Source organism: Equus caballus, chromosome 18 (assembly GCF_041296265.1).
Source record: "Equus caballus isolate H_3958 breed thoroughbred chromosome 18, TB-T2T, whole genome shotgun sequence".
Classification (NCBI taxonomy): domain Eukaryota; kingdom Metazoa; phylum Chordata; class Mammalia; order Perissodactyla; family Equidae; genus Equus; species Equus caballus.
In genome coordinates this window covers 42,293,232-42,319,750 of record NC_091701.1, presented here as the reverse complement: position 1 = coordinate 42,319,750, position 26,519 = coordinate 42,293,232, and the positions used below count along the sequence as shown (strand labels likewise).

At 39.2% G+C, this 26,519-nt stretch overlaps 1 long non-coding RNA gene across 2 annotated transcripts in view; it reads left to right on the top strand.

Annotated features, from left to right (window-relative positions):
* Positions 1 to 1,884: 1,884 nt before the first annotated feature.
* The window catches only part of LOC111768838 (uncharacterized), a 71,186-nt gene continuing 46,551 nt past the window's right edge, over positions 1,885 to 26,519 (top strand). Inside the window, exon 1 of one of the 2 annotated variants that reach the window (XR_002801425.2) lies at positions 1,885 to 2,055. This is a non-coding gene — a long non-coding RNA (uncharacterized lncRNA). Of the gene's footprint in view, positions 2,056 to 8,193; positions 8,287 to 26,519 lie in introns of those variants that run through there. The other variant, XR_011428501.1, reaches the window with a different exon arrangement.

Below are 26,519 nucleotides of genomic sequence, written 5' to 3'. Positions count from 1 at the left end.
TCATTCACTCAGCAGACAATTACTGAGCAACTCCTATATCCTATTACGTTAGGCTCTGGGGACAAAATGATGAATGTAAACATGGTCTCTACCTTCCCAGTGCTCCCATTCTCCCTAATTGAGATAGTACCTTCAGGTCCTCCTAAGGTAGTTCTATATTTCTGACATTCTGCTCAGTGATGCCCTGAGAAGGTGTTAGTATGGTAACACCTCAGCTAGAGGAATAAGATCCCCAGGTTCTCTTCGTTCACACCATTGTCTTTTACAACAGTCTTTGTGGATTGCTTCTTTCTCAGTTGGAACCAATTCAATTATAGCTCAACTATATAATTCAATTTTGAAAGCATTGCTTCATCACAATCTGAAAAAATTAGAGGTTATTTTAGAAGGAAACAGAACCAGAAGAAATCAGAATGCATTTAATGGTTACTGTATCACATAATATTCAACATAATGTAATCAATACATAACACTCTGTATAAATAAACCATTTAGATTCTTACACATCTGAAGGAGAAAGAGGGCACTATTCCCAGAAGTTCTTTCTTTCCATTGTTAGACCATAGTTCACAGCTTTGGGGAATCAAATATTCATTTAAAGCCAAATACTAAGGCTTGTGTTATCATTTTTCTTTCTTTTCTTTTCAGATCTACATAGTTCTCTTTTGGTATACTATTAACTGCGGACATATGTTTTTCATTTTACTATGTTACTGACACACTGTTTTATTTTTCTTCTAAGGAGGGGGTGTTGTGTTGGTGGGGGTAATCAATATATAAAATATAACAGCTGTTGCAAAATATATATGTATTTTTAGATGATTGACTGGAGTTCCTGACACAAATTATGCCTCAGTGAACAAAAGAAAAATTTGTGATTTATTTACTGTGTCTAGGACCCAAACATAAAGCTTAATACAATCAGTCATCTACAGCACTCATGGCTTTAATATTAATTGCGCTTGGAAAAGCAGCAGAACAGCAACCTTTGGGTGGGACAGAGCAGCCAGGAGGTGGATTTTCAGAATACAAAGCAGTTGGTTACCCTTGGTGCGTGTAGGGAGATGGACTTGAGAAATAGTAATTCATCCCAGGAAAAGAATGCCCTTCACTCACCAGCCAAGGTCACAAAGCCAGGAGTCCTCCTAGAAAAGAGACCACCGCTGGGCAATTTGGTTTAACGAATTGTTATTCCCTCATGCAAAATACATTGCCTTCCTGCCAATTCTCATGAGCATGTAAAGAAAAATAACCACTTGTACCAATTACTTTGAGCACCAGTGTCATTGTGGGCTGTGAATGATGGGGTGCAGTGAAGTCCTGTGGAGGACCCCCTCAGGGACACAGAGTAGAAAGATCTGTGTTCTGCTAAATTCCATGAGAACTGCTGTGCATCTTCAAACCAACTTGGTGGCCAGCCTCTCTGCTGGGAGCAGGCTTATGGAGAAGAAATCAAATGTTTCTATGTGACCTAGAACTGAAGGTTGGAAGTCTCGACATTAACTCTTAATGTCAGAATTAATTTCTCTCTGCTCTGTGTTCCTATAGCACATTATCCCCCTTTTAGTGGAGCATGCCCTCCATCCAAGCTGAACTGAGAGTCCTTCAAGGGTAGAGACCATCCTGGTTCATCTTAATATTCTCTCTGTTCTTAGTAGTTCTGAAGTGAACATCTGTTCAGTTGAAGTAAGAGAGAATTAAGTTATTTCACAGACTTTACAGTCCCCCAACTGATCACACATTTTCTGTTTAGTTAATGGAGACTTTGGTGGACCTGCTGCCTTGCCCATCTCTGGTATACTTGTGCCTCCTGGGTCTTTGTCTCTCTTTCTGTATGAGAATAATCACACCTGCCTCATCTATTTTACAGGGTTTTTTGTAACATCAAATATGAGAACATGTAGAATTCTGAAGATTTGGGAAAGGACTTTGAGCCCTTGGCGTTTTAAGTTTCCCTCAAGCAGAAAGTACTTACATCATCTCTACCCAGTTGTCATTTGGCTTCTACTTGGCTGCTAGTGATGCCAGCGGCCAAGGTGTTTCAAAGCCATGAAGGTAGGTCTGCCAACAATATAACTTTCGTTGTTTCTCAATTATTGAACAAGAGTGTCTCTTTTAAGTTGCCATTCTATCTAGTGACAGAAGAAAATTAATCTACTCAATTGCAGGTTTCTTAGTCTTTTCAGGTTTTAAACTCAGCCATTTCAGTCAAATCCACTTCTCTAGCGGCAGGATTTAAAGCCATGCATGCTCACATAGTATCAGGGCATCTGGGAGGCATCTGGTCCTGGAGAATGTACTGTGCTGGCACCCATTGTGATACGTGGTCCTGCCTGGTTCCTGGGCGCAGCCCCTTTTCACATTGGTACCCACTATGATGTCCAAGTCCCCATTTATCTCAAATCAAAAACCCGCGTCAGCAGTTCTAAAACTTTTTAGTCTCAGCAGCCATTTACACTCTTAACAATTATTGAAACCCCAATAATTTTGTTTTTGTGGGTTATGTCTATCAATATTTATCCTATTGGTAATAAAAATGGAGACTTTTGAAATATTCACTTATTCATTACAAAACTAAAAACCATTCCATGTTAACGTAAATAACATAATCTTTACGAAAATATATTTTTCAAAATAAAAAATTAGTGAGAAGAGTAGCTTTGAAAAATCATTTATTTAATGTTAAGAAAACATTAGCATTGTCTGTTGTAAGCGAAATAAGTCAGACGGAGAAAACCAAATACAATATGCTTTCACTCATACGGACAACATAAAAACAGCAATAACAACAACACACACAGAGATACAGAGAACAGATTGGTGGTTAGCAGAGGGAAAGGAGGGAGCGGGGAGAATGAAAGGAGTAAAATGGCATGTGGGTACAGTGATGAGTGGTAATTAGACTTTGGGCGGTGAGCAACATATAGTCTACACAGAAATCAAAATATAATTATGTACACCTGAAATTTACATAATGTTATAAACCAATGTTATCTCAATAAAAAAATTCTGCAAATCTCTTTACTATTTGGCTTAATGGAAAACAGCCGGATTCTCATCTGTTTCTGGGTTCTAACCTGTCGTGATATGCTATTTTGGTGGAAGTATACAAAGAAAATCTGGCCTCATGCAAATATGTAGTTAGAAAATAGAGGCATGTTTAACAGATTTTTCATATAACTGTCCATATTCTTCTTTAATACTATACCAAAATTCAACAAGTGGTAGTTTCTTAAAGGTTAGATGCAATGTGGAATCTGAAACGATAGCAATAAGCTTTTTATGTTCTGTCACTTTAAAATCCATTGGTCTATCTTGCACTTTGAATGAATCTCCTACCCATGCATAACCTCATGCATTGGTCATTTGGAAAATTGATTCCAACTGAGTTATGCAGATCTTCTAAATGTTGACATATTTCAATATACAACATCAAAAACTCAGACTCATTAATTACCACCTATTTCATGAGAACAGCCTTTAATTACTGGGAAGCTAACAAGCTCACAGTGGTAGATGCAAATTTTCCAAAATCCTAATTTTTGCTTGAAAACTTGGATTGTATGATGGTCAACAAATTCTGTCAATTGTTTGTCTTGAAGTACCAGTCTTACTAGGTTTATTTTTGAGAAAATACTCAAGTCTGTCAAATACTCAAGTCTGAAGAAACATAATTTGTCTTTCAGTTTTGCATGGGAGTAAAAATGGCGTGTCATGCAAAAGGCAGCTAGTTCAGAACTTGGTAGGCATAATGTACCTTCTCAGGAACACTCATCAGCATTCTAATATTGAACCCAAATCTGCCTCCTGTTATAGTCACCCAGTGGTGTAAACCCCATGTTTTGGACTAGCAAAGAACAATTCTAGTCTCTTTTCTACATTACTCTATTTGACTTTTTCAAAAAGAGTATCAAAACCTCCTGTCACTTCTACTTTCCAAAAAAGATATAACGTGAATGAGACAGACCTGGGTGTAAGTGTTTGCACTGTTACTTATGAAGTGTGACCTTGGGCAAGTCACTTAATTTCTTTGATTTTGGGTTCATTACCTGTAAAATGGAGATAATAATTCTTACTTCATAAGGTGCTGTGGGGATTTAATCAGATAAATGTTTAAGGAATAAAATTCAGTGCTGGGTGCATGGTAGGCATACAATAAATGTTATTCTCTTTTTGGAAAATGTCATAATTGCTCATACTTTCTCTTAAAATATGTATGTGTTTTGAAAATGTAATAATAGGCTATTATGAGTCATAACAGCACCATGATATGAGTAATTTTATTAAAAATCATTGCTCTATTTCTGCCTGGGTTTTTAAAGTCTATAATTTGATCCTAAAAACTACCAGTTGTAGCTGCAGAACACTGAACTATTGTGATATCTTTAACAATAACAATAACAGATTGGGGCTCTTTTTTTTCTTTTTGGATAAGAGACTAAAGGATTGTAGAAAGAAATGTTCAGGGATCTGAGATGGAAAACTTAATAACTACTCATATAGAAGGGGTCTTCATAAGCAAAAGCAAGATGGATGAGTCATATTTCACAGAGAGAGTTAAAGTTAAGGAGCAGATGTGGAAAAAAATCCCGTGTTGTACCACCAAAAAGATTAAAATGGATCCAATGGCTTTCTATTTTTCTAACAAGCAATGGACTGGTGGCATGAAAGCTAGGATTACAAGAGTATAGAACAATGGTCTAATTACCAAGTCTTGTAAACTTGAAGTTCATAAAAACGAAGTTGAGAGATGCGGAAATGTGTCAGTAAAGGATGTCACAGAGTCTTAGAAGATATAAAAACCATTCATCTCTCCCAGGGCCGGTCTAGCCAGTAAGTAAGAGGGTGGTGTTAGCAAAGGCCTCTTACAGTTTTGTGAATTTCAGGGCATCTCATTTATCTGCAATTATGTTTCACAAGAGTAAGCTGTTTCACAGAAATAAAAAATTTGGGATAATTAAATGATACCCCCCCAGAAGTAAGACTATTTTTTATTTTAAAATAGTGGTTTATAATCCAGGGTTCATTAGTCAGTTTTAGGGAGTTTCTGAACTGCCTAAAATTATATGGAAGATTTTGTGGGTTTTTTTCTCACACACATTTTTCTGAAGAGAGAATCCACAATTTTTATAAGTTTTCCAGAATGGACCATAATTCACAAAACATTAAGAACTACTGTTTTAAGTGATTCTTGAAGTAAAATTTTTAAATTGATCATAAACTTCCTTATTTTATTGGCTATGTATTGGTAAAATGACACATTTAGAGATATTGTTTTCCTAGTGATTTATGCTCTATTCCTGTGATTTTGAAATCTCGTGTTTCCTTTTTAGGGTATTTCTGTCTCCTTCTCCTTCCCCAATACAGTTATCTTTTGTCTTGTTACCAGCAAGGTTGCTTCTAGCTGTTTCTCCCTTCCTACTGTAAAGTGGCAGGGAAATTAGACAACAGAGCTTGTTAGAATAATAACAAATAGGCTTTTATCGCGAGTCTGTCCTAAGAATAAACCGTGCCAGTGATAGTGCCCAGATTATGGGTTATCCCTTTTGGTAAGTCAGGGACCAGCTTTGCATTCTTCCCATTCTTCTCTTGTGGTCTAGATGACCAAGCTGACCAGTTACACGATTACCTGATGCTTGAGAGGCAAACCTATGACTTATACAATGTAGAGTCCACTAGGATGTAGATTATACTCTGTGTTGTTAGGCTTTGTGTTAGTTGGCTATCACCACGATAATGCTGCATAACAAGCCACTCTGTAACTAAGTGGCACACAACAATAAGCCTTTGTTTCTCTTTGTCTGTGGGTCAGCTGGAGCTTTGCTAATCTAGGAGGGTTTAGTTGGGTGTGGCTCAAAACTGTGGACTGCATATAGGACTGTCCTAACACGTCTTCTTGGACCAGGAGATATTTGAGCCAAAAGATAGGAGGACAAGACGGATGAGCAGAGAATCATGATGCCTTACTTCCACCCACCTTCCATTGGCCACAGCAAATCGCTTTGGTCAAGGTCAACAACAAAGGGGAAGAGAAGTAACTATATTCCTCCCAAAGAGAGCAAGTGAACATTTGCTGAACAATTGCTTAAGGGACCACAAGCTGCTGCTTCTTATAAGTCTATTCATATTTTTTAAAAAAGAAAACTATAGATCACTTTGCTATGGTTTTAAAAGAGGCAGATTAAGTATTCTAGTGAGATTCAAAAACTTCCAGAAGCAAGGACTCTTTGTTGTTGTTCATGTTCACAGCGCAGGTAACGGACCAGACCAAACCAAAGCAAAGAAAAATTTGTTTAATAAAGGAAGGAAACAATATTGCCAATATTCCCTAAGCCATGAAATTTCAACTCTAATTCTGAACCACAGTTTACAGATACTGTTGTTTGAGCAGCTTTTTGAGTTCCCATGATACAGTAATCCCACGAGGGACAGTTTGTTTGTTTGTGGTTTCAGATAATACCATCTGCTGTCAGCAATGTCTATCTGAAGTCCCCTCCTTTTCCATCCTGACAACGTTTTTGTGTAAGCAGAGAAATTTCACCTTCATAACTTATTCGTGGCTAAGGATGAGGGTCCAAACTTGGCGAGAGTCACTACAGACAGGTGTGACCATGCCTGCTCACTCCCTCAGGGACAGCTCTCGTTCGTTCTTCCCCAGGATCAATGAGAGTAGCTTTCCTTAATTTAGAACATCCGAATAGACTCAGTGGTGAAATACTGATGTCTGTGTGTACTTCCTGGCTTTTTATTCTTTCTTGATGTAATTTTCTTTCTTAAAGTGGGGATGACAATGGCCTGTGTCTCCAAGATTTAATAAACAAGCCAAGGGCAGGATGTGGAGCAACCTTGATGGGAAAGAACACAGGGCTTGGCCTCAATTTGCCATGGTTTGAATTCTGATGGCTATTAACGACCTGTGTGTCATTGGGGAAGTGACTCAACTTCTCTGAGCCAAGTCTCATTATCTCTAAAGAGAGTATACAAATACTTCTTTCACAATGCTGTTGTGAGTTTCACACAAATTAGTCCTCAGCTACCTCCTACATGAGTAGGAGAAACTAAAAGAACTTTGATTCTGGAGAGCTTAAAATCCATGGAAGAATCACCAAAATAAAATGAAGAGCAACTTTTGATTCTAATCTTGGATGGCATCTGTACAAAATTAGACAGCCGCAGAGCAGAGGGCAGTGAGTTTTCGAGCACCCAGATGTTATATCAATTGTTGAGTCACTGACTTTTTTATCTTTAAGTCCTACAAGTTTTAAAAAGGTTAATTCAGACAACATGCTATCCCCTCTAGCGGTGTTAGGTGGATGGGAAGAGTGGGAGATGGAGGAATAAAGTAACATAGAAGGACAAATCTGCCACTGTTTTCAAGTTTCTAAGTACTAGATTTTAATGGAGACACTATGTTTAACTTTGTCCTGAAAACTATTTCCCCTCTGTACAACAATGTAGAAATAACCTGTAAACAAAATAGTAACTGTATTCTTCTTTAACACTCAAAGTGATTTTTGTCTAAAATGGAGAATTCTGTAATAACAGTAGTGACGACTACTTTTAAGGCTTACCATGTAAGCACTATGCAAAATGCTTCATCTGAATTATCCCATAGACCTGAATGAGGACAAATATTAGACTTTGATAAAAAATAGAGGCATTGAACATCAGAGTTTTTAGACTGCTGATGCAGACAGCTTCTAAAAGCAAAAATTTGTTTACTCTGGACAGTTATCTTATATAGGAAAAAATGCTGTGAAATAGCCACATAAAATAAGTGGAAACGGAAATACCCATGCACCTCACCATGAAAACAAGGAAAGGGCACTGGTCATCAGTAGCTTTCACTTAGCTCCATGAAGACATTTTTATTGGCTCAGGAAAGAATGTATTTTGTGTGTGGATTTAAAAATTAGAGACATCTTGAATATCAAAGAGCACTTTATAGAACACTGAAACATACCAAAAATATGCTGGGGAAGTTGAAAGGAAAGCAACATCTGATTGATGGTTAAATTACACAACGCTGTCACATCCTAGGCGACTGAAGGACATTTCTCCTTTGTGTCAAGAAACCTCTGCGGTATTTGCAACAACAAATTTGTAGGTTGGATGTGTAGCTGAAAATTTTCACTAGGGGGCAGCCTCTCACTGAACTGTGAGAGGATACTTTCTGCATCATCTGATTTCAATAAGAAACTGGCCCAGGGAGGCACACATTCTCGGCACAGCTTCTGAAGGAAAATTTATGCGTCTATAAAATGTTGAATCAGCAGTCACTCAGTGGTGAGTAAAGGAAGAGAAAAGTCTTGCATAACGTTAAAAGCCCAGCGTAAATAGATGGTTAGTCGTATGAATGTTGTGTGCTTTGAACACAAAAAGTGGTGTGTGATGAGCATGGGAACATGAGCTTCTGTCAGATTTCTTAAGAGAGTCATAGTTTATTCTCTTTTATAGACACACACACACAAACACACACACACACACTGAACTACAAGCCACTGTGAAAGTAAACATTTTACAATTGGGAAGGAATTGAAACAAGTAGAAATTGATTAATTCCTTAGATTCTTGCAACCTAGATTTAAAGCAAGCCTAACACTGTGGCCAGGCTGTTCCTCCCCTGCTTCCTGACTTTTGTTTGACCCTATATATCCACCTATTGTTTTTCCTCTATGCCACTCTTTCCCTTGCGTTTTATATTTCTCAAGTGATCTCACCTAACAAAATCAACAGCCCTAGCCCCAAGGAGAGTCGTGACTGTGTTTTTTTAACTGGGCTCTGAATGGTCTCAGAACATTACGCACAGGCAATATTTGAAATGTGATGCTGCCCAGTTCTCCTGCTAGCCAGCAGGGCTGTCGGGTCCTGTTGTGTCTGTGATTGGAAAAGGCATCTGAGAGTTCTGACATCCCTGAGCAACTGGTGTGACCTTGTGTGGTCCGGGAATCGGGACAGAGCCGAGAGTGGCTGGGCACACTGTGACCCAGGACCCACGTGCAGTACGAGGGGGCCATGGGGATGCTTGTGGAAACTTGGGGGCCACTCCTGGAAGCCTGTGATGCAAATAGAGCTTTAGAACAAGAAAAAAAAAAAAAAAAGAATCCATTATACTAGAGGTGGGCAGAAACTTAGGCCCATGGAATCCACAATTATCCGATGAGGGAGAGGCTAGAACTTGCAGCAGTAGGAGGTGTGGTTGGTGTGGTCTCTCTAACCAGACCAAAGTTTGAAGCCCACCTCTGTCTACTGCTGGCTGGGTGACTTTGGGAGAATTATGTAACTTCTTTGTGCCTCAGGTTCCTCTTCTGGAAAATGAGTGCTTAGAATAGTGCCTGGCACATAATGAGTTCAATAAAATTAGCTATTACTATTATTATTATTATTGCTGTTGCTATTATTGTTATAATACTACTAGGGATGCAGAAATGAGAGAAGTCTTCATGAAAAGCCTGTTTCCTCATCTACAAAATGGGAGCAATACAGAACCCACTTTATAGAGGGGTTTAAGATTTAAATGAGCTACTATATGTGAAGAATATTACTTGGCAGGGCTGGCCCGGTGGTGTAGTGGTTAATTCCCCACACTCTGCTTCCGTGGCCCAGGGGTCACAGGTTCGGATCACAGGTGCAGACCTGCATATGGCTCATCAAGCCATGCTGTGGTGGTGTCCCACAAACAAAATGGAGGAAGATTGGCATAGGTGTTAGCTCAGGGCCAATCTTCCTCACACACACACACACACACAAAAGAATTTGGCAAATAGTAAGTGCTTAATAAATTATTGTTATTGTTAACAGAAACCTAGGCGGAGATAACACTACTTTCCACTCTGAAGAGCGAATGAATTGTTGTGAGCTGTGAATATGTGTTAAGTGCATCGTAATCACACAGGATGCTCAACAAATGTCAATTCATTATTATTACTTACCTTGAGAATTCCCTTGCTTAGGTTGCTTAGTATCCATATGTATATTGACTCCAGAGGGGAAACTAATTTCAGTGATGGGGACCTAGAGTTTACATATAATCAGTCCATAAAATGGTGGGTCAACTATTTTATGTCCTGGAGCCTCTTTGATAATCTGACGATATCGATGGATTCTTAGCTCAGGAAAAAACATAAACCTACACCATTTTGCAGACACATGCAGAAGCCTTTACATATGACTTGAAGCCCATCCAAGGATTCTGTAGAAATCTATGGCCCTGGGGACTAAGAATTCCTGCAATATGGAGAAGAACGTGATGATTCTTTTTTTTTTTTTTTTGAGAAAGATTAGCCCTGAGCTAACTACTGCCAATCCTCCTCTTTTTGCTGAGGAAGACTGGCCCTGAGCTAACATGCCCATCTTCCTCTATTTTATACGTGGGATGCCTACCACAGTATGGCTTTTGCCAAGCAGTGCCATGTCCACACCTGGGACCTGAACCAGCAAACCCCGGGCCACCAAGAAGCGGAACGTGCGAACTTAACCGCTGCGCCAGTGGGCCAGCCCCAGGTGATGATTCCTAATACAGATTTCATTGGAAAGAATAGGGTTAGAAGATGCTCAAAAAATCAGCACAGGCCCTTAACCAGTGGTTCTCAAACTCTCGGTGGTAGGGGCATAATAATACCTGGGATACTTATTGAAATTAAGATTTTTGAGCTATTTCCCCAGAATCTTAGTTTAGTAAGTCTTGGGGGTGGTACAGCAGAGAAAACTGAATTTTAGTGTGCACCCAGTTGATTTGGATGTAGGAGGCCCTTAAAATACACTTTGGAAACTATTTCCTGAGCTTTGGAAGAACTTGCATCAGGTCTTAAAGACGTTGAGTTCTGAGAAAGTAGAATTATTTAAAAAAAAAAATTATGCCCGTCTTAAAGCTCAATATACCATTTACCTAAGCTAAGCATCCCAGCCAGCGTGAAGAAGAGGAATAAATCTGCAGCTCTCTGGAAGGGCCTGTAGGAGGGCTGGGTTTTGCCTGAGAGACACAAATTACCCTACCAAACCATTACAGGACGGGAGGCATTTTGATGATCTCACTGCCATTCTTGTTACGAACGTGGTTGCCTACCTTAGCTCCCATGGAGTCAACATGTACTGTGTTCTTTTGTGTTATGGGGCATGAACTTATTTATTCCCTCCAACCATATTATCTATTATGATTGCTTTTCTCAGCCAGGTTGCAATCGTGAGGTCAGAAACCACATTTGATATCTATATTCCTCCACCCAGCTACCTGGTAGAGAGCTCAGTAAATACTACTTTATAGACTCAATAATTGCTTAATTAACTTACAATATAGTATGGTTGAAAGGCACTAATATGGACTCCAGTGGTCTTCATGACTGTAATTAACACGCTTCTAGCCATGGCGATGGACAAGGGCTCCGTAGTAGTGAATTGAAATTCATTTTGATCACCCTCCTTTCCTAGACATCCAGTACAGAGGATGAGATCAACTCCTCTGGGCTGCATTCCTGTTTGGCTATTCTAATAGTGTTAGGAAACATCCTCTTTCTATGGATCTAGCTCTAGTGGGCAGGATGGTTCTACTTCTTCCTTCGTTCTTGTTAACACTAACGGCACTATTGATGGCGAACTCTGGATAGAGCAAGGGCTAGGCAAACACTGTCTTCTGACCCTCTAAGGTAGGTGGGGAACAATGGCCTCCATGGTTTATACAGCAACCCAGAGGGTGCCTGCCGACTCAAAACCATTAGCCTCCACAAATCAGGTTTTCAGGGGCCCAGAACTGAGATCAGCTATTTTCCTCAATAAGACTAGTGTTTGTGGCTCTGACTGCAATTGATATTGTAGCTATTATTTATATCTCAAGCAGCATTTTTTTGTTTTTAGTTTTGTAGAGTTGCTGTCAAATGAGCCCCTTTCTTTGTCACCTGGATTCTTCCCTACCTAGTGTCCTCCTGTGGTGGAGGCCTCTCTGCAGGAAGATTCTTGAGGTACATGGAGCACCCACTGCCCAGGCCCAGGCCTGGGTGAATATTCCCCGGCCAGCAGAGGCTGAAATAAGGCTCCAGTCTCCTCTGCCCATGTTTTAAAAAATTTAATTTGTTTAAACTAAAAAAAACAAAAACAAAAAACAGTTCACCCATTTCTCTTCAAACTGTTTTTTTAATACAATGAGAAAGACATTTATATGAAGGAATTCTCAAGCAAAGGCTACTTGGCCATGTTTGGAATTCCCGTAAACCCTGTTATTTCTGAGCCTCAAATATAATTCTTTGCTCCTACCTGAATGCAATTGCCTGAGGGCTGGTTTTTTTTGTTTTTTTTTTAAATCTTCCTTTTGTTGGTGGCTATTTTTAAAATGGGCTTTAAAAAGTCTGGAGTCTTAGGAATGTTGCACAAAAATGCAGGCAAACAGAAGGGCAAAGTAACATAAGGCAGTGTCTTAGGCAAATACCTGCTAACATAAGAAAAGCTTAAAAATGAACACTGGTGCTACCTGGCAATGCGCATTCTGTGTTTTATTAAACTCAAATATCTGAAACACAATTTTTGGCATTTATTACTTTTAACTCCCAGAAGAATTGGCCTTTCTAGAGAAAAGCACTTGGAAGTGTCTCTTAGAAGTGACAGATGCCATCATCCTCATGCCTCTGGGATCTGCAATGAGCAATCAGCAACTGGAGGGGGGCTGGGTGAGATGGTGCAAGGAAACTCAAGCCATTGTGAAAAATGAGCAATCAGGTGAGTTACTTTTACTGGCAAGAATTAAGGAGTCTTTTTGAAAATGTGGTTCTGCATCAGTAATAATCTCAAGGAAATCCAAAGTATTTTTAAACAAAAGAACACCAGTAAATCTCACACAGATAACACATGGCCCTACAAGCCTCCCTAGACATTCATGCTTTGTTTTCTTAAAGACATCAGTGAACCACTAACGATGCTTAAAGCAGGTTTATGGAATTGAATGGAAGTGAGCCACAATTACGCAGCTCTTTTCTGAGGAAGTGGTTGAAAGAGTAAGGAGAGGTACAACTTCAGACATTTGCTCCTGGTGAAGTCTAATTGTCAGTTTTCAAAACAATCCCCAGGAGGAAGTTTCTATTGTTCCACCAAAACTTGTGATCTTTCTGAAATGGACAAAAATCAATGAGCTTATAACTGAAATTTCTAGCATTGCTCTTTTCAACCCTTACAATCTCCCATCAATAATACAAGATCTAGTAGGGGGATTGCTCAGTGCAAGACACCTTGAGCAAGAAATGGAAGCAGCCAAGCAGCATTTCTTTTATTCACATATTTTTTCAGTTGTGGGCAGGTGACTGTTGTGTCAGCCAGGCTCCTTCCAGGAAACAGAGGCACCTTCCACCAAGAACAGGAGTATGAGTCTGGGAAGAGCTGGAGGTGTGGAAGAGGGGCTGCCATGGAATGCAGCCACTGCCAGAACCCTGAGTGGGGAGGGGCCGGAGAAATAGACATCAGTCTGTCTTCCTGCCCTCTGGTCTCGGCTGGTGACTCCCCTGGATCAGACCCACCTGGAAGCCAGAGGGCAAGGCAGCTGATGATGCAGGCAATCCAAGTCAGCCTCCCAGGAGAGAAAGCAAGACAGAGTAGGGCAGGAAATGGATGAGGAGTGGCAAGTGGAAAACTAAGCAGTGTAACCACACTTCAGGAACAACAGACCACGACAGCAGAGCACAGTGTGTACATGCTATTAAGAAAACCAAACTTAAATTAGATATTTCTTCCCTCCTTTCTCTATAAATCCTCATAATATATCTTCACTAAAGCATCTTAAAGCATGTGGATAGTATTTTGTTTCTTCTAGCTGCCTTACCTTTCTTCTACCACTGTGGGTAGAGCACAATATACATGAACATATCTTTAGACTTCCCTGTCTACTTTTTGGTCTCCTTTGATATAAATTCACTGGTAGCAAATACTGCAAGGCCATCACTCTGGTCTTTGCTAGGCAATCAGCATGTTCTCCATAACCACGGTCAATGATGTTGTTAAGATCTTGCAACACAAACTTACTCATTGGTCCCCTGTGTTAGTATCTTAAAGAAGATTATAATCTGAGACTTTGTGAAGGAAACGGGAACTGGGATTTCCATGCTGTTGTGGAGGCAGACGGCTGGCTGGCTAGAAGAGGAATGGGAGATTCACTAACTGTTCCACAAACATTTATGAACCTCTGCTCAGCACAACACAGTTTGCTGAGTCCAAGGAACACAAAGATACAAGACGCTAGAAATAGGCAAGTACTCCACGGAATTGCAATTTAATGTGATAAGTGCCTTCATAGGGAAATGAACAACGCCCTGTGATACCATGAAGTGGAGCATCTGAGGAATCAGAGATGGTACTGAACTGGGTCGGGTGGGAAGAAAGAGTCAGGATTTGCTAAGGTTGTGGCCTGGGTAAAGGCATGTTTTGGGCCAGTGTGGCTGTAATTGGTTCAGGCGAGGTATTAGGAGAGAAGGTCAGACACGAAAGAGTTGGGACCAGTTGGAAAAGCCTTCTTTACCTGCTTTATTTTGGAATTTCTTTAACATTTAATTTAAACATTATACAGGATGCAGTTTTGATGTCAACTTCCAATCTCTCTTCGTTCAGGAAATAAACGTCTTTTATCTTCTTTGGTCATTCTGGTCCATCATTCTTCCCTGCTTCATGCCAGTTTGCATGAGAATTTGGTATTAATTTCATGAACAGTCAGTAAGTGCTCAATGTTTAGATTTGGATCAAAACTTAGACTTACGTAAGCCATCATGCACCATCTTTCCCTTGCTCAAGCTGTTGCTGTCACCAATTTACTGTTGCACAGGTTCAAGCAAGCTGAAATTTAAGAAACTGCTTTGCTTCAAAACGTTCTCTGCAAATTGTAAATGACTGTTGCCCGGCAAAGGTTTGTCTCCAGGTCTCTTTCACTTTCTTCTCTCTAGTTATGCTTTGCTTTGTCAGTAAGGACAGGCTGAGGGAAGAGGGAAGCTGTATAAGCACCTCTTAATTTTGATGAAAAAGACAACAGCTTTCAGATTGCTTTGTACTTGAAAGTAGGAGACGATATTTCTGCTGCTCTTTTAGACGTGGTTTCTCCTTCACTTTATCAAGCTCTCACGATTCCCGTGGCCTGGCACTTTCTCTTAGACCATTTCACGCTCTTATGATAGGTTATGACAAGAATAGCTTTATTTAAATTGGATTCAATTTTTATTTCATAGCAAGCAAATACAAAAGGAACCTAAAGTACCCACTTAATTATTTCATATTTATCCATTTTACTATAGTTGTGGGCTAGCCATTAACAAGGAGGAATCAGACCATGGGTGGGAAAGGTGGTCAATCTTAGTTGACTCTAAGTTTCTATGATAAATGGACTGGTTAAAGTGAGCCTTAAGTCATCACTGGCAGGAGTCACAAAATGGGGTCATAAATATTTCAGTGTAAGAATAACATTTTAGGGGTCGGCTCCGTGGCCGAGTGGTTAAGTTCGCTCTCCACTTCGGCGGCCCAGGGTTTCTCCAGTTTGGATCCTGAGTGCGGACCTGGCGCCACTCATCAAGCCACGCTAAGGCAGCGTCCCACATAGCACAACCAGAGGCACTTACAACTAGAGTATACAACTATGTACTGGGGGGCTTTGAGGAGAAGAAGAAGGAAGAAAGAATAAGAAGATTGGTAACAGTTGTTAGCTCAGGTGGGAACCTTTAAGAAAAAGAAAAAAGAATAACATTTTAAGAAATACAGCTTATTGGAAGAGTATAGAACAGTATTTCCCCAATATAGTAAAATTAAGCAACCCCATTCTGTAAAGAATTTTTACTCCAATTTCAAGCTAGGGAGGTATTTATTGGGGATTTTTAAAAATATTGTCAAATCTGGGCAAGAGTTTAGGCAGCTTTCACTGTGTGATGAGCATGGGCATGACTGCTCCTCAACATCTCATTTCCCAACAATGAATTCATAGATCAGGTACCAGGATACCAGGATTAACCAGATCCTCCAACTTGCTCCAATTGTCTCAGTTACTCACGTGGGACGCAATTCCCCAGAACATTGCTATTTCTAAGAATGAGTCTCAATAACGCTGCTTTAGAGAGATGAGGATGAATACATAATCAATGACATTTCTATACCATATTAGCATATGTATTTACTTATATGCATTCTGTAAAAAATTGTTGACCATGACTGGGAAGGTGGTCAATTTTAGTTAACTCCAAATTTCCATTATAAATGGATTTAAAAAGCTTTGAGGCCTATAACATTTAAAAAATACGATCTATGTGACTACAATGTTTGATTTCATTTTAATCCTCAAGTGATTCTGTGAATAAGACAAGGCAGTTATTTTTATCCTTGTTTTAAAGAGGAGGAAAATGGATCCCACAGGGCGTAAGTGACTTGGCCAAGGCTGCACAAGCAAATGGTGCAATAGGAACTTGCGCTTTGTTCTCTGGACTCCTAGGCCCTCATGTTTTTCCCCTTGTGTACCATTGAATAAAGATGGCATTCGTGATCCTCCAGAATACAGGCATGAAGGCTGAGCTGTTTTTCCAGAGCTCATGTGTTTGTTAGGGTCCAGTCACACACTTTCCTGGGGCTCCTGGTGACCAGTGGCCCACGGTGGTAAGGGCACTGACTATATTAGATTGTGATCTGAAGCGAGGAAACAGAGGAAGATTGGTGCCCAAACAAGGAAGCACATGAGTGAAAATCACACTGGAGAAAGTTGTGATCCAGTTTAACAATTCAACACTTTATGAGCATGTGCTGTGTGCCAGGACCACTGCCAGGAGCTATTTCTGGCACACTTTTGCTCTCGAGATTCTCACAGTTTGGAGGGGGAGATAATTAGAAGTCTGTGACAAACGCAGTAAGCAATGAGTGTTATGGGAGCCTACGATTAGAAACCTATACTCCAGCTGGAGCTAAGGAATAAGACCAGGGGAGGGAAATAGGAAATGCTTTCCAGAGAAGGTAAATCTGAGCAGAATCTGGAAGGAGAAGTGGGAGTTAGCCAAGCAAAAGAAGGCGAAGGAAGGGACATTTCACGTACGAAGGCGTGGTGGTGAATGAGAGTGTAGAAGATTCAAGCAATTGCCAGTACATCCCTGGTGAGTTTGGGATGTGGAAGGAGATGAAGGTGGAGAGAGAGAGGGCCCGATAATGAAAAGTGATGAATGCCAAATTAAGTAAGGAGTTTTTACTTTATTCTGCAGACAAGATAAGGGAAAGCTGCTTCAGGTTTTGTTTTGTTTTTTTAATTCAGGCAAAATTCACATAATATAAAACTAACCATTTTAAGGTGTATGTACAGTTCAGTGTCATTTAGTACATTCACCATGCTGCACAGCCATCACCTCAATTTAGCTCCCAAACATATCATCATCTGAAAAAGAAACCCTGTACCCATTAAATGGTCACTCACTCTCTACTCCTCTTTCCCCGTAACCCCCACTAACCACTAATCTATTTTCTGTCTCTAAGGATTTACCTGTTCCGGCTATCTAATTTAAATGGAATCATGAGCTTGTATGTCTGGCTTCTTTCACTCAGTGTAATTTTGTAGTATGTATCAGTCAGTACCTAATTCCTTTTTATGGCTGAATAATATTCCATTGTATGGATATACCACAACATATATATCCATTTATGACTTTATGGACATTCGGGATATTTTCACCTTTTGGTTATTATGAATAGTGCTGCAGTGAACATTTATGTACAAGTTTTTGTTTGAATACTTGTTTTCAATTCTTTGGGTATGTAATTGAGAGTGGAATTGCTAGGTCATACATAATTCTAAGCTTAACTTTTTGAAGAACTGCCAAACTGTTTTCCATAATGGCTGCACTATTCTACATTCTCACCAGCAACGTATATAGATTCCAATTTCTCCATAGCCACACCAACACTTGTTATTTTCCATTTTCAAAAAATTATAAGCATCCTAGTGGGTGTGAAGTGATGTCTTATTGTGGTTTTGAATTGCATTTCCCTAATGATAGTGATGTTGAGCATCTTTTCGTGTGCTTTTTGGCCATTTGCATATCTTCTTCAGAGGAATGTCTATTCATGTCCTTTACCTGTATTTTAATTGGGTTGTCTTTCTGTTGTTCAGCTGAGAGAGTTCTTTATATATTCTAGATGCTAGACTCTTATCAGCAATATGATTCCCAAATATTTTCTCCCATTCTGTGGGTTACCTTTTTACTTTCTTGATAGTGTCCTGTGATACACAAACATTTGAAATTTTGATAAAGTCCAATTTATCTATTTTTGTTATTGTTGTTATTCTTTGCTCTTTTTGTGTCATAGCTAAGATCCATTGTCAAATCTCAGGTCATTAAGATTTTTCTGTATGTTTTCTTTTAAGAATTTTACAGTTTCAGCTCCCACATTTAGGTCTTTGGCTCATTTTGAATTAATGTGAAGTAAGGGTCCAACTTCCTTGTTTTGCATGTAGATACCCAGCTCTCCCAGCATCGTATGTTGAAGAGACTATTTTTTCCCCGTTGAATAGCCTTTGTAATCTTGTCAAAAATCAATTTACCATATGTGTATATCTTTATTCTTCACTCTCAATTCTAGTCCATTGATCATATGTCTATCCTTATGCCAAATACCACACTGTTTTGATTATTGTTGCTTTGTAGGAGTCTCGAAAGTGGGAAATAGAAGTGCTGTCCTTTTTCAGGATGATTTTGGCTATTGCAGTTCTATATGAATTTTAGGATCAACTTTTCCATGCCTGCAAAAATTGTTGTTGGGATTTTGGTAAGGATTGTGTTGAATCTGTAGATCAATTTTGTGAGGCGTTGTTCTCCTCATTTCCCTTAGTTCTTTGTCTACGATGTCCTTAATCTCTTTCAGCAGATTTAAGATGATTTAAAGTCTTTGTCTAGTAAGTCCTATGCCTGTGCTTCCTCAGGGACAGTTTCTGTTAATTTCTCTCTTTTTTCCCCCCTGTGAATTGCCCATATTTTCTTGTTCCTTTGTGTGCCTCACAAGTTTTTATTGAAAAGTAGATAATTTTAGTAGTATAATGCAGCCATTCTGAAAATCAAATTATCTCCCCTTCCTGCATTTTGTTGATGCTGCTTGTTTTAGGTTGTTGTTCACTGGTTTAGTGGCTTTTCTAAAGTATTTTTATAAAGTCTGCATTCTTTGTCATGTGTAGCTACTGAAGTCTGTATTCTATTAGCTTGGTGGTCACCCAGTGTTTTGACAAAATTTCCTTAAATGCCTGGAGGCAAAAAAAGAAAAAAAGAACTCTTCTAGTCTTTGTAGACTGGCTCTGGGTGGGGGAACTTCTTGAACAGTTGGCCAGGCCATTTACAACTCTGTCTTTTCCTGCTTGCTCAGAGCCTGAAGGTCAGTCAGAGGCGGCAGCTTAGGTTCTTCTGAGGACTTTTCTGAGTGTTCATCCAGCTCTGAGAGTGTGTGTGATCTTATGGATCCCCCAGGAAAAGCCCTCATCTTCCGTCTTCCGTCTATCTCCTTCCCGATCTCTTCTTTCCCAGGCTTTTCAGTTGTCTATTGTTTGTCCTGACTGCTGTCCCTTGCCCCAGTCCCCTGTGGCCAAGACTTTTGCTTTTAAATGCTTTTGGCAAATGCCTGGGAAGTTGCTCCAGCCCTGGGAATGCTCCTTGAGCAAAACAAAGGCAGGTTCTTGCACTGGTCCTTTATGGAGCCACCAAAGAAGTTGAAACACACAACCACAATTCTTTGAGACGAGTATCTTTTTGCTTTCTCTGCCACTAGCAACTCACACCAGGAGTGCATGCTACCACCTGCATGGCCACTGCTGCTCTGGGCAGTGGGGGAGGGTAGAGGGGCAATCTAAAATGCCACAGTGCTCTTACCACAGTCCAGCAGCTTCTTTCACCATTAAGTTTTCCCTGGTTGTTGGAAATTTTTGTCTAGATTACAGAGTTGTGCAAAAGGTGATTGTGACAATTTTTGCCAGCTTATTAGTTACTTTTATCATCTCATGAATTCTCTTTAATTTTTTTTATTGTGGTAAGACATATATAACATAAAACTTGCCACTTTAACCATTTTTAAGTGTACAATTCAGTGGCGTTAATTACATTCACAGTGTGTGCAACCATCATCTCTATCAGTTGCTTTTATGAAAGAATGGAAGCTCTGGGATTTCCTACTCTACCATTTTCAGCGATGTCATTTCTACTTCAGGTTTTAATGAGGGAAAGAATGTGGTGTGATGTGTGTTAGAAAAGTTAGAGGGCTAGTAACTAAAGTTTTATTGATGGTAAAAAGTATTTGCTAAAATATAGGGTACACTGGACCTCTCAGTACTATTTTTGCTACTTCTGGTGAATTTACAATTACTTTAAAGCAAAAAGCTAAAAAATATAATGAATAATGTATTTCAGGATCATATATATATGTATTTTTTATATATATATATATATATATATATATATATATAAATTCAGATATTTAAAAGGGAAAAGCTTAAATTCAAAATAGCAGATCAAACCAGAGGGAAAGAAACAGTACATATAGTTTCCAAAGAAAATCCTGGGGTCATGCACGCTACAGTGTGAAAGAGCTGTCAGGAGATGATCGCATTGAGCACTGAGCAAACCTGGAAAAACATTTGGCTTGATTCAAAGAAAAAAATAAGATTGAATTGGAATGAATGCTAAAACAAGCTCTCACAGGACCAATTTGATTACATTTTTCACTTGTCAGTCAGGTTTGACATCAAGTAAACAAAATATACTTGGACGAAAAAAATTAACAAGAACCAAGGAAGAAGAAACTTGAACTCAAAAAATAAATATAGGCTAGAGGAAAGGGATCAAAAACCACTCTAGGTATTGTAAGGTAGGAAAAAACTTTTTCCTCTACCCTCTTATGTTCATGGACTGAGCTCCTGCAAATTAAACTTACAAAAGACAAACAGGAGAAAAGACATATAAATTTTATTTGATGTTAATATTTTCATTTTTATGTTTATATGGGGGCTCTCACAGAAAAAGAAGTGAAACTCAAAGAAGAGATTGAGAGCTTATATACCATTTTAACAAAAAGTGATACATTTATGGAGAAGTGACAAGACAAAGGAAAAGTGTTTGGGCTTCTAGAAGTGGTAAATTGTGGGGAAATAAATACATGGGGGGAAACTAATGGAAGATAAGCACTATTTCAGTAAAGTTTGTTTCTGCAGATTCAAGTTGGTGCTGTCTCCAGTGATTAGAGTCATGTCCTCTTCCTGATATTGGAGAGGAGAGAGGAGACACCTTCATCAAGGGAAATTTACACTCTGCTTTTAGTCATAAAGGGGAAGAGTGGAGACCTTTCTCTCCACTTGCTATTTCCCAATTGCCTTCAGCTCAAAATAATCCTTATGCCAAAATAGCATATTTTGGGGGGGATATTCTGATCCTCTTCAGTATTTTAAGGAAAAAAGGATTTAACACAGGAAGCCAGTTACTCACAAAACTATTAGAAGAACAGAAGAGCAGGCTCTAGCAGGCAACAAGCAATAACTTCCAGAACACCACAGACATGACCCTCTCGAGGCGCTGCAATCTCAGCCACAAAATATAAAATGGGAGTTAAGAAAGCCAGGCATAGGAAGCCATAAACACCACTATCACAAATGCTTTTTGACAGCTCCCAGTGGAATATAGTGATTGGGCCTGGAACATGGAATGTGACATCCACTACCCTTACCGCTGCCTCCTGCCCCATGAGGCTGGAGACTGGGCACTGGTATTTCTGTCACATTGTTTCCCAACAGCAACAAATGGCACCAAGATAGTTTTTGCTTCATTTCTGCCTTTGAAATCTTATGCAAGTGCATCTAGTTGAGGAACCTTATTTGCATCTGAGATCTTAACTGTGAGACTGGGGAATGCAACTTTTAGCTTTGCAGCCTCTGCAGTAGGAAATACACATTAGGAGGAAGTGGGAATGGATGTTAAGTGTCAACTGTGTACATTCAGCCCTAGTAGTTGAGATGTCCCTCCATTTTTATCTATTCCTCTGACTGACAGTTCTATTATACCAAGATCAGAGTGAGAAAAAAACCCTTAGAGACCATTACATACTAACCCTATAATGTTGCAGACAAGGGAACTGAGACCCAGAAAATTTAAGTAACCTGTTCCAGATCCCACAGTTAATTAATGACAAATCTTAATTTCTGGCCAAGGATCCTTTCCAGACGTGATTTATTTATATATACTCTCCTTTGTTCCAAAGAGAATTTAAAGTGGCTCACTGATATAAAAAACAATATAGCAGAATAAAATTCTTAAAAAATAAGTATGAAGTATGAGACATAGGAAGTGAGGGGATCGTTCCAAGGAGCCAGGACTCCAGCACGTAGGAGTAGATAATTTAGAGTTCTGAAGAGGAAGCAAAGACAATCTGTGATTGAGTCTAATTTTAAGGTGTTTGGTTAATAAATTTGACCTCAAGTTTGGTATGTTTAAAAGAGTTCCTTTATATTTTACCACACACACAAAAGTTCCGTAGTCAAATTGCCTTAAAAAGAATAGTGATTTCTTTTTTTAATTTTTTTTTTTTTTGAGGAAGATCAGCCCTGAGCTAACATCTGCTGCCAATCCTCCTCTTTTTGCTGAGGAAGACCGGCCTGAGCTCACATCTGTGCCCATCTTTCTCTACTTTATATGTGGGATGCCTGCCATAGCATGGATTGCCGAGCAGTGCCATGTCCGCACTGGGGATGCGAACCAGGGAATCCTGGGCTGCCGAAGCGGAATGTGTGCACTCAACCGCTGCCCCACCGTGCTGGTCCCAGAACGGTGATTTCTTAAAACTGTTTCTTCAAAACTCGGGAAGCCCCAAAGGCTGAAGGGACGCCACCGAAAGCTGAGGTGGCTAAGATAGCAGTGATTTGTTCTGCGGAAGGGATAACAGTACCCCTGCAAGGGCTGGAGAGATGTCAGTATCTCAGATTGACGCGGGTCAGTATCTCAGATTGATGCAGGTCCACGTTTCATTTGCGGGTTATCTGTGCATGTTAGAACCGTCCGCTGTAGGCTGCTGAGATGATCTGGGGAGGGAGTGGATATGCCAAGCAGCAGTTGATATCGCGATTAATTTAGAAAGTGGTAAATAAAATTGCCTGTCAAGAGCCAAATAACAAACACAGAATGAACACCAAGTATAAGTTATTAGCTCTGTGTTTCTGTAAAATGTATTTTGGAAATTAATAACTTTTTCCTACTTACCACCTAGCTCCCTTCCTCCACATTAAAATTTTTTTTTTCCCAGAACAGAATTTGATGTTCTCTCCAACCTGTTCCTCTAATTGTAATTAAACTCTGGAGGAGTCATCTTTTCAAATGCCAGAAAATAAGTTAGTGCCCAAGGGAATGGCAAAGCTGGAAATGTGACGTGAGTAATCGCCAGACCAGCTTTTTCTGCTCCAGAACAAAAGAAGGGCTGGGAAGATGGGATCAACCGCAATTCTCAGACGGGAAGCCCTGGTGTTCATTTCCCCAAGGAAATAATTGTTCTGCATTCTTTGGATCATCTGACAAACTGCTTCCTGGTGTATTGATTTGCTGCCACACTGAAGAGGTAATAAATCAATAACCAGCTTTGTTGAGAAAGCAGGGAAAAGCAGTATTAACTTGAGGAACCACATAAGACTTTAGAAAGGGAATTAAGTTTTTGAAAGAAAAGAGTATTGCATTTGGGAGGATCTTTAAGGACCTGAAGAGAAGGCCAAATAGTAAGAGTTGGAGGGAAACTTACATATGATTAATTCCATGCCGGTATCACTTTGCATGGGTTATTACTGCAGGTGGGAAGCTAGGCGTCCCTGGCCATACTGGAGCAGTGGTCCATGAACCAGATAACATGGTCAGACCTGGGTACCTGGTGGGAATGTTAGATTCATGGAAGACATTGTGGCAAAGAAAGAAGTTGCTTTGGCATCAGAGAGACCTGAATCTGAATCCCGGCTGTCTTTTACTTATTGAGCTTGCTTGGGCAAGTTACTTAAACTCCTGAGCCTCAGTTTCTTCATCTGTAAAATTGGAATAACAATCTTTTTTTCCCACAATGCTCTTATAAGGATAAGATACAATGTCTCAGAAGTAATTGGTACATTGTAATTGATAGCTAGTAGGTATTATTGTTAATGAGGGGACTTTTGGGCCCATGGGGAATAGATTAAGAAGGAAAAATATCAGGAAGCTGGTTTAACATTTTTTAAGTTGCTAGAGCAGTTTCTAAATTACAGAGAAACCAGCAAGTTAAGAAAAGCACATGATAAGTAGTTAAAATCATTGGAGAGAATTTGATGCTAAGTCACTGAAAGGAAGTAAGTGATTTATTTGAGGAAAATGATGTCCAATTTATCAGTAGAAAGGTATTTGACATTTGTGGGAAATGGGAGAAAAGTCAGGTCAAAATATAAAAATTCAAAAACCATTAACTGGATGAAATGGAATGCTTGGTAGTACGTGAGGGAGGGGACAGTGTGAAATAAGTGGTCCTGGGCACTTATTTCAGTGTGAAATAATTGGAGGAAGATGGGTAACAAATGGTATATTGAGGCTGGGGTTCAGGGAACTTTGTCTTTCTTTGTGAGGGAAAATACCATTACTGATGATGGCAAAAATTTTTTCTGAGCAAGTATTCTTTCTGAAAACTCTGCCAGCATAAATGCCATAATTAAAAAAATTAAAAATAATAAAAATAGAAAAAAAAGTGCCTGATCAGGGTACTAACAATCAGTTTCCCAAGGAAACTGTGGAAACTGAAAAGTTAGGTGAGATAAGAAATTAAAAATTTCAATTATCTACCTGTCAGTTGTCAGGCTACCTAATTCAGGATGAAATGCAGAGATGAGATTTTAAGATGAGACAAATGCCTAATTCTAACGAAGCAGAATAACGCCGAGTGGCAGAAGGTGTTTGAGTAATGAACAGGAACTGGTTTAGTCAAATGTTTATGAGTGATCCTTTCTGTAATCATAACATAATCAAGGCCAACATTTTAGCAAGTGAGGTAAATCCGAAAACATTCATTTAGACAAAATTCAAACAGTTATCAGAAAAACTTGGCTGCAGCAGATTTTAAAATAACTTTTTAAAAAAGCCTATAAGCTGAGTAAAAACATTATTGTAAACACATGAAAATTGTTTGCCACAGATAAATCAAAATGTTTGGGTATCAGGGGTGAACTAGCAATTAAGTGACTGAATAAATAATTCTAGAAGCAAGTTGCAAAGTTTTCTGAAATTAGTTATAACAAGATTGTTTTTAAATACACCAAATCAGCAAGCTACATAGATATGGAAAAGTTAAACATGTGGATGAGAAAGAAATAATGTAACCCAGTGAATTCATTTATTCTTTTTTTTTTCCTAGATAGAAATGCATCTAAGCAGCATCTAAGAAGCAAAAACAATTAATTTAGAAAAGACAGATTTTCTCCCCTGTGCCGTCTTCTTTATTATCTGAAAAAGTTAGCAACACCCCAAATTTTTAATGAAACTTAATTTTAAGGAAAACTGCTCCACTGAAGTCTCGTAGCCTTTTTTATTTCAAAGGAAGATGTTATGGAAAGACATTAAGGCTGAATGCCATTTCCAAATTATCTTTGGAAGCAGACAGGTGTGAGCTACTAAGGAAAAAGTCAGGGTGCAATGAGATCACTGGGAGAGGCTGATCCCCACTCAAGATCTTTGAATGGACGTGGTTTGGCCATTGTTGGAGACATATTACCAGCTGTTAATTGGGCCCCTGTGCCAGTAGCTGGGGAGTTTTCCATATGACTCTAAATGCTCTGGGGCAGTGGTTGGACCCCCCCTGGTAAGCCTGTGGAATCTGTGATGAAAGGCAGGCTTCTAAACACCTAAGAAGCATAATCTCCATGGGGAGAAAGGCAATAATGTTAATATAAAGAGAACTCCCCAAATAATCTGCTAGTTGTTTCCGGAAATAGTTTTACTGGATTTTTTTAAATCATAAAAGTAATGTACTCTTATTGAAAAAAACTAGGAAATACAGACGTATAAAAAAGAACATAAAAATCAATTATTATCCCACTATCTAGCAATAACTATGATATCTTAAAGTATATTCTTACAGATTTTCCTTCATGCATACATTTTCTGCCCTTTTGTAAATTTTATATAAAAATGAGATGGTACTATTTTATCCTCCACATTTTTCACTTAAAAACATATGAAATGTAAATATTTCCATGTCCATAAATACAGATGCATATCATTATTTTTAATGTCTGTGTTGTCCAGATATTATGTAGTTTAATCTTCTACCTTTTTGATATATAGATTATGTTATGTCACTGATTGATTGATTGATTGATTTTGAGGAAGATTGACCCTGAAATAACATCCACTGCCAATCCTCCTCTTTTTGTTGAGGAAGATTGGCCCTGAGCTAACATCTGTACTAATCTTCCTCTATTTTATATGTGGGACGCCTGCCACAGCATGGCTTGATAAGCAGTGCTAGGTCCGTGCCTGGGATCCGAACCAGCGAACCCCAAGGCTCTGAAGCGGAGT